Source organism: Hylobates moloch, unplaced genomic scaffold, assembly GCF_009828535.3.
Source record: "Hylobates moloch isolate HMO894 unplaced genomic scaffold, HMol_V3 SCAFFOLD_5, whole genome shotgun sequence".
In the NCBI taxonomy this organism is placed as follows: Eukaryota; Metazoa; Chordata; class Mammalia; order Primates; family Hylobatidae; genus Hylobates; species Hylobates moloch.
The window spans coordinates 88,234,728-88,242,706 of record NW_026652280.1 but is presented as its reverse complement, the minus strand read 5'-3'; the positions used below and the strand labels follow the sequence as shown (position 1 = coordinate 88,242,706).

Below are 7,979 nucleotides of genomic sequence, written 5' to 3'. Positions count from 1 at the left end.
GCTGTGGGCGGGAGGGCCTGCTAGGGGCCGGCTGGGCCTGGAGTGGAGGCCATAGCCCTCTCCCCTCCAGACACCTGCTTCTGGAGGGACCTTGTCCTCTCCATGCTGAAGTCACTATGTGAACACTAGGACCCCCAGATCTTTTTCTCTGGCTAAGATCTCCCCTGAGCCCGGAGCTGCTAACCCAGCAGCTCAAGGCTTCTGCCTCACCCGTGGGAGTCTCTTAAGCAGCTCAACCTCAGTGCACCCCAAAAGGAACCCACCTCTTTACCTTCCTTTCTCCGGGTCCCTCTCCTGCTTCCAGTTGCCCCAGCTGCAAACCTGGGAACACATTGAGACCCATGTAACTGAGCTGCATGTAGTCTCCCTCCTTGAGCTCTCACATCTGCCTCGCGCCTCCCACCCCACACTAGCTTCTGCCCAGGTAGCTGCCACCACCCCTGACTCACCTGGCAATCTTCCCTCCTCCTATCAGAAAAGAGGTCTTTCAAACAGGACCCTGACAATGCCGCCTCCTGCTCCAGTGCACTTCAGGCCACTCCCAATGGCCCATCAGAACCCCCCACTGACCCCCTCCACCTCCTCCAGGCCCTGCCTGGGGGCCCCACAGCCACCCACCCCCACAGGACCTCCAATCAGGCCCAAGGCAGTCATCGCCAAATCTGCCCCAACCTGCATGTCGGCCATGTTTGCAAGAGCTCTTCTTCCCACTCCCCGACCCCAGGGAAAGCTGAGTTGCCCCCCCGTCACAGCCCAGGAACCTCTTCCCTGGGATGCACCCACATCCCCTCCTCCCAGGGCATCCCTGGAGCAGCCCATATCCCAGGTGCTGCCTGGCGGGCTCCACTTCCCGTGCTAGGTGGCACACTGTGCACGGAAGGCAGTGTGAGCCTTTGGAAAGCTGGGACTTACAGTCACATCTAGCTGGGTTCAGACCCGCAGGAGCAAGAGCCAGGCAATCTCAAGCAGGCCTCATGGCTGCAGCTTCTGCACATATACAATGTAGGAGATGGCATGACCCAGCCCACAGGGCTACTCCCGCCTTCACCCAACACGGCTTGTTGGCATTCCTATGATGTGCCAGGCATGGTTGTAGGAGTGGGGTGAGAGCAGGGAACACACAGCCCAAATCCCTACCACCCAGAAGCTGGCCTGCTCACAGACAGAGGCCCAGCGTGTCAGATGGTGCCAAGTGCTCCAAAACACTGGGGGAGGCAACTATAAATAGGGGGCCAGGGGAGGCTCACTATGCAGGCCTTCATTTGAGCAAAGACTTGAAGGAGAGGAGGAAGCAAATCACATGGGTGTCTGCGTCACAGGCAGAGGGCCCAGCCAGGGCAAAGGCCTAGGGTATCAGCTGCCCCCAAAGTGTGAGCAGCCGCAGGGATGCCATAGCGGCTGGAGTGGAGGAACAAAGTCAGGAGAGGCAAGACCTGGTTGGAGGGGGCAGGCCTACAGAGGACTTTGCTGCCTCCTCTGAGATGAACTCTTGGAGGGTGAGCAGAGGAAGGGCAGGGTCGAGGCTCAGATGTTAACAGATTGAGGGCCATGGAGATGCCTCTGCAGTAAGCCAGAGCAGCTTGGACCAGAGAGGACAGGGGCGGTGGCAGGGAGTGGTCAGGTTCTGAATGCTGCGTGGATGGGGTGGGGACACCACATGCTTTGCAATGCTCTTGGCACGAGCTGTGCACTCGGGTGTGAGAGGAGTTTGTTTGGCCAATAACTGATTAAAATAACAAATCCACAAGACATGATAACGAGGACCACGGCCAAGGTGCAGAGGGTGTGGGAGACCCTCTTCCTGGCCAGGACGATGTGTGTGGACCTCCTGGAAGAGAAGGCCTCTGAGCTGGGAGACGGAAGATGGCTTGGACAATTTGGGGAGCGTGTGATCCCCATGAGAGGAACCAGAGGAAGCTTCATATCCTGCCTCCTGCTTTGGCCAGTCCCAAACCCTCCTGGGCCTGGTTGGGCAGGACCCGGAGCCCTCCAAGGAGCCGGGGTGAAAGGAACAGCAAAGGTGGGCTGGGAGTCTCTCGGTGGTTAGCACAAGACCTGCAGCTTCCCCCCCATCCCCCCATCCCGAGAGCTGGCCCCAGCTCTGGCCCCAGTGCTCATCTGGGCTGTTCTGCCACCCACATGGGCTACGGGGCTAACTTGGGCCCCAGAATCACAGGTACAGGGCTGCCCCAGCACACCCTGGGGTGTAGAGAAGACAAGCCAGCTCCCTGAGCCTCAGTTTCCCCATCCAGAAAACGAGGGTATTGTGTTACATCTAAGCACAGAGGACCCCTCCTGCTCAGCCTCGTTAGGGTTCTGTGGGAGCTGGCACTATCTTCCAGCAAAGCCCCCGCCCTCACCTGCTGCAGTGCCCAGAATTGCTACAGAGCTACTCTGCTTGGCACGTGAAGACCCCTGTTGTCTCCATCAAATTGCAAATGTGTGACCTTCAATGAGCAGCCCGTTTATGTCCCGGTCCCTTTCCTGACACTGGTCCTGCCTGGTCCTTTGGCACTGACCAAAGACAGGGGGAAGGGGAAACCAAGTCCTAAGTCTTGAGGTTGGGGCCAAGGAAGGTAGATGCGAGGGAGCCCTGCACTGCCCTAGGTAAGACTCACTGTGAGCAGCAAGGGCAGCGAGTGGTATTGACGGGCTGCCCTCTGCCCACTGTGTTGTGCTGGGCACCATGGGGCACTTAAGCAAGCATCCACCGCATGGCAACCACTGGTCACTGCACTTCACAAAGGATGGAACCAAGGCCCAGGGAGGCCACTCCTGCACAGGAGGAGGGGAGGGGACACTGGACCCCAGCGGGAGGACGTGAGGGCATTGGGGGGTCCTGGAAGGACCTCAGTCTTCACTTCCCCACTGCTTCCTGCTCTGTTTTCAGACTGATTCTTTCTTCTTCAGGGCAAACATAGACTGTAATAGCTTGGGCATTCGGATGACTTGGGAAATCCTGCCAGGGTTTCCAAGACAAGAGCTAGGTTCTTATTGTTCTTGGGGACTCTAGCCCCCATTATGGGGCAGGTACACAGGGCCTCAGGAGTATTGGGGAATGGAGGGAGCAGGGATGGCCCTTATCTAGGGCAGCCAATGGTCACTGGGGTTTAGGCTGCTGAACAAGGTGGGGGGCAGGCACTTTGCAGATAGAAATGGATCTTTGGGGGCCAGACCCAAGGTTGGCTAGGAGACATGGCCTGTTGGCCTGGCCGAGGGGGCCCGCTGTGAGGAGCTAGGGGCCCACTGGGACCCACTGGCTTCTGAACCAGTGCATTCTCACTCAACTGGCTGCTTTTACGAGCCCTGGACTCTGCAGCCAATTTCCTGGCAGCAAAGCGAAGGGGCATCCCCAAGCCACCTGCCAGCATCCAGCACCCACTGGTGTGGTGGGAAGGAAGGAGACCCAAGCTCCTGGCCATCCCGCAGCACCCAACTCTGTGCCTGTGGGTCAGGCCCCTTACTACTCAGGGCCTCGATGTCTCCAACATCTGTTATTGGGGGCTTTCCAGAAAGGAGAGAGTGTCCACATTGACTAACATCTATGAGAACTGAGAAGGCCCTGGGGGCATACTGCCAAGAGTCCAGCTTTCTGCCAAGCCAACATAATTCAAAAGGTCGTGTGTTCTTCTGGGCAAGGTCCACATGGGAGGTCTCCAGGGGCAGTGCTGGGAACAAGAACATTCGAGATCTGTCCTGCCCCTCCGTGTGACTATGCACATGCCCCAGAGCCTCCCCATGCCTCCACCTGCCCCTCTGTTAGATGTGATCCTGCCTCTGTCTCTGCCCGGAGCATCGCAGAGCTCTGTTTTATGTGGAACTGCAGAAGTCGTCTGCAGCTTCTGCTTGCGGCCTGGCTGTCCTCGACTCTCAAGAGGGCCGCTTCCTTATAAAATAGCCAGTATCTTTCAAGCTCTCCCACTACACTCACTCTTCTGCATCTATCCAGGATCTTCGCTTATTTATATTAACTCACATATATTAGCTCATTTCATTTTTTTTTTTTTTTTTGAGACAGAATCTCGCTCTGTTGCCCAGGCTGGAGTGCAGTGGTGGGATCACGGCTAACTACAACCTCCGCCTCCCAGGTTCAAGTGATTCTCTTGCCTCAGCCTCCCAAATAGCTGAGACTACAGGTGCTCGCCACCACACCTGGCTAAGTTTTGTATTTTTAGTAGAGATGGGGTTTCACCATGTTGGCCAGGCTGATCTTGAACTCCTGACCTCAAGTGATCTGCCACAACCATGTGGGGGGTAATTATTATTATCGTCATGTCCATGTTACAGAGGAAGAAACTGAAGATCAGCGAGGGTGCCAAGGCCATGTAGCTAGAAAGCCTGAGCTCAGAACCCGTGCTCTTAATTAAGGTACCACACTGCCTCCCTTCTGATGAAGGCCCAGAGGGGCAAAGGAACCTTGGAAAGTCACACAGCAAGCTATTGGCTGTATACAAACCCAGGATTCCTGACTCCCAGGCCTCTGTTCTTGCACCCACATACACCAGGCTCTCCATTTATTCCAGGGATAATATGAGCAGGTTCTTCATGAGAGAGAGACATAAAGGAAATTTCTCCTGCAATGAGGCACTTGTGAGATTCTTGAGAGAGATTAATAAAATCTTATCAAAGAGCACAGTGATTCATGCCAGCCCACCCTGTCAATCAGGAATCGGCAGAACTATAATTTCTATCAAACTATAATTAGCTGAATTTCCTTTTGTAATCTTGGGAATCCGAACTGACTGCAGCCTATCATTGGAGCCGTGGGATAATGATCAGCTGCTTCTCGTACAAAAAGGTTAGGAGTCAAAATGCCCTATGGGTCCCTTTGATGTTTAAAGAGGAATCATTAATGCAAAGACACGAAAAAATTAGTGGAATTTCAAATACAAAACAAATGTAGCCTTGTTGGGATCCAGGGTTTCATGGAGGGAGGGATGCTTGCCCGGCTGCTAAACCAGGATGGCTTCCTGGCCATGGCCACCCCCTCTTTGGACAAGTGCCACAGAGTGGGTGAGGAGTGGGGTTCATATTTCTCTAAGGCCAGCATGGTGCCAGGTAAACAGTGCATACAAGAAGTAAGTGGAGAATGAATGAGTAGATAAATGAATGAAAGAAGTGCGAGGGCTTGGTGTTTTGTTCCTACACATGAGCCTTTGCCATCTGTCATTCTACCTGGAATACCTTCCCCTCTTTCTGACTCTCTGCATGGGGAATTTGCTGCTCAGCCTTCAAGACTCACCTCAAATGTCCCTTCCTTCAGGAAGACTTCCTGGATTTCCTCCCCAACTTGGCTGCTCTCTCCTCAAGCTCCTGGGGCCTTAGTCTGCATTTCCCCTCCCGCTAACCCGGGTCAAGACTCCTGTGGCAGGCACCACTCTGCACTGAGGATTTATGTCAATGAAATTGACTTGGGTCCCTGTCCAAGGGGGTCTGCATTCTATTGAGGGGAGACGGAAGACAGGCAGTAACCTGTGCTCATCGAAAGGTGCTCATCAGCCTTTCTGTGTCCTTCCTCCATCAGGGAATCTCTGGGGAAGACCACGTCTGCCCCATCTCTGTGTCCCCAGAGCTGAGGGGCATCATCAGGAAACGGATATTAGGATCAAAGATCATAAATCTACCCTTGACCCCATCCCCCAGTCCCTTCTCAACCTGGCAGGCAGAGCATCCTTTCAGCAGCCTGAGTCGGACCCATCCTTCTCCTGCTCCCCAATTCATTCAAGCGAAAGCCAAAGGCCTTAAAAAGTCCTGCAAGGGTAGGACCAACAAACTTGCCCTTTGAGAGGAGAAGGAGGCCCCGTAAGAATACACTTACGGAGCGGAGAAAACAAAACTACTGGGGAAAGGGAGGGCCCACTGAGAACCATCCCAGTAGCCCAACCACCGCTGGTCTTCGCTGGACACCATGAACCACACTGTCCAAACCTTCTTCTCTCCTGTCAACAGCAGCCAGCCCCCCAACTATGAGATGCTCAAGGAGGAGCACGACGTGGCTGTGCCGGGGGCGCCCCACAACCCTGCTCCCCCGAAGTCCACCGTGATCCACATCCGCAGCGAGACCTCCGTGCCCGACCATGTTGTCTGGTCCCTGTTCAACACCCTCTTCATGAACCCCTGCTGCCTGGGCTTCATAGCATTCGCCTACTCCATGAAGTCTAGGGACAGGAAGATGGTTGGCGACCTGACCGGGGCCCAGGCCTGTGCCTCCAACCGCCAAGTGCCTGAACATTTGGGCCCTGATGTTGGGCATCCTCATGACCATTCTGCTCATCGTCATCCCAGTGTTGATCATCCAAGCCCATCAATAGATCAGGAGGCATCATTGAGGCCAGGAGCTCTGCCCATGACCCGTAACCCATGTACTCCACCCTCCATCCCTCGCCCTGCCCCTGGAGCCCAGTCCTGTATCGGCCCTTTATCCTCACACACTTTTCTGCAATGGCATTCAATGAAGTGTATATGTTTCTGGTGCTGCTGCGAAAAAAGAAAAAAGAATACACTGGAGCACATGCGGCCATCCCAGAAAACTGGTGCCATGTCAGCCTCCCTGGGAGATGGGAGATTGTGCAGGATCTAGCCGCTTCCCAGACTTGGTCTTCTCTGCCGGCCTCCCTACTGCTCCACAGCGGGGTGCGCTGTCCAGACACCCCCCATCCCTGCTCACCATGCCTCCCCCGATCCCATCCAAAGCCCTTCTCAGAGAGCACCCTCTTCCCTCACTCTCCTTTCTCTTTCCCACGGTTCTGATCGCCTCCATAGCAGGCCAGGCCATGTGACTATGGTTACTGCCTGTCTTCCGTCTCCCCTCAATAGAATGCAGATCCCCTTGGACAGGGACCCAAGTCAATTTCATTGACATAAATCCTCAGTGCAGAGTGATGCCTGCCACAGAAAGCTTGACTGGGGTTAGCGGGAGAGGAAATGAATGAAAAAGACAGGGTACTCAGCGGTGCTGGCTTCCTGTGTCCCAGGTTCCTGCCATGGCAAATTCAGAGGCTGATGTATGGGCCTCATGGACCCTGAGACCACCAGCCCCAGCCTGGCCCCGGGCCCCGTGCCAGGCTCCCAGCGGCTGCCCTGCCTGGCACCTACTGTGCGGGGGCCTGGCTACCACCCCGGCCTCTCTCTTCCCACCCCTGGGAGCCCAGCACTCAGGGGTCACCATCCTGGGTCCCTAAGCTCTTAGTGTAGCCCGGGCTTCCAGTTGGAGAGAGGCTCACCTCTCAGGCCCAGAATTGTGTTCCTGGTGGCGTCTGACACCAGGACTCAGGACCTGCCAGAGGTGAGCCCTGCAGGTCAAAGGGCTGAGGGACACCCCTGGCCCCAGGAGGAACAGAGGAGCACCAGGTGCCCACGCAAGTCGCCAGAGGCGGTGCCTGCCAACACCCCGGCTACAGACGAGGACACGGAGGCCTGGAGACGTGCATGGCCTGCCTCACACCACACAGAGAGGAAGCACTGGGACAGACACAGAGCAGGGCTGCCCACTCCAGAGCTGGCCTGGTCCACTGCAAAGGGGCCACCGGCCCTCTGCGGGAGAGCCTAGCCTGGGTGTGGCTGCTGAGGAGACAGGCAAGGGGGGCAGGTGAGTCACTTTCCTCTCCTCATCCCAGTGAATCTTACTGAGCTGAGGGGCCCAGTGTTCCTCCAAATGACTGCGAAGGGGCCTCAAGAAGACAGGCACCTAGCCCTCCCATCTGCAGGGGACCCCGCCCAGTGAGGTCAGAGAGCTCCCGGGCTGGAAGGGACTCAGAGGGTGTCCACACCTTCCCGGAGGTCATCTTGCCCAGCCCTCTCTCCCTGCCAGGGGCCCATCAGGCAGGCCTGAGTGCCCTCCACACCCTTGTCAACTGCCCAGTGAGATTTCAGGGAGGTGGCCTCAGGGGTAGACACTGTATGAATGAAGGAATGTGTGGTAGGAGGTGACAGTGGTGACTCAGGGTGACTCAGCTGGAGCCTGCCAAGGGCCTGCTGAG

The 7,979-nt window shown here is 56.1% G+C and overlaps 1 pseudogene; it reads left to right on the top strand.

Moving 5' to 3' along the window:
- The first annotated feature begins 5,830 nt into the window (after positions 1-5,830).
- Positions 5,831-6,410, top strand: LOC116469115 (interferon-induced transmembrane protein 3-like; annotated as a pseudogene).
- Positions 6,411-7,979: the final 1,569 nt, after the last annotated feature.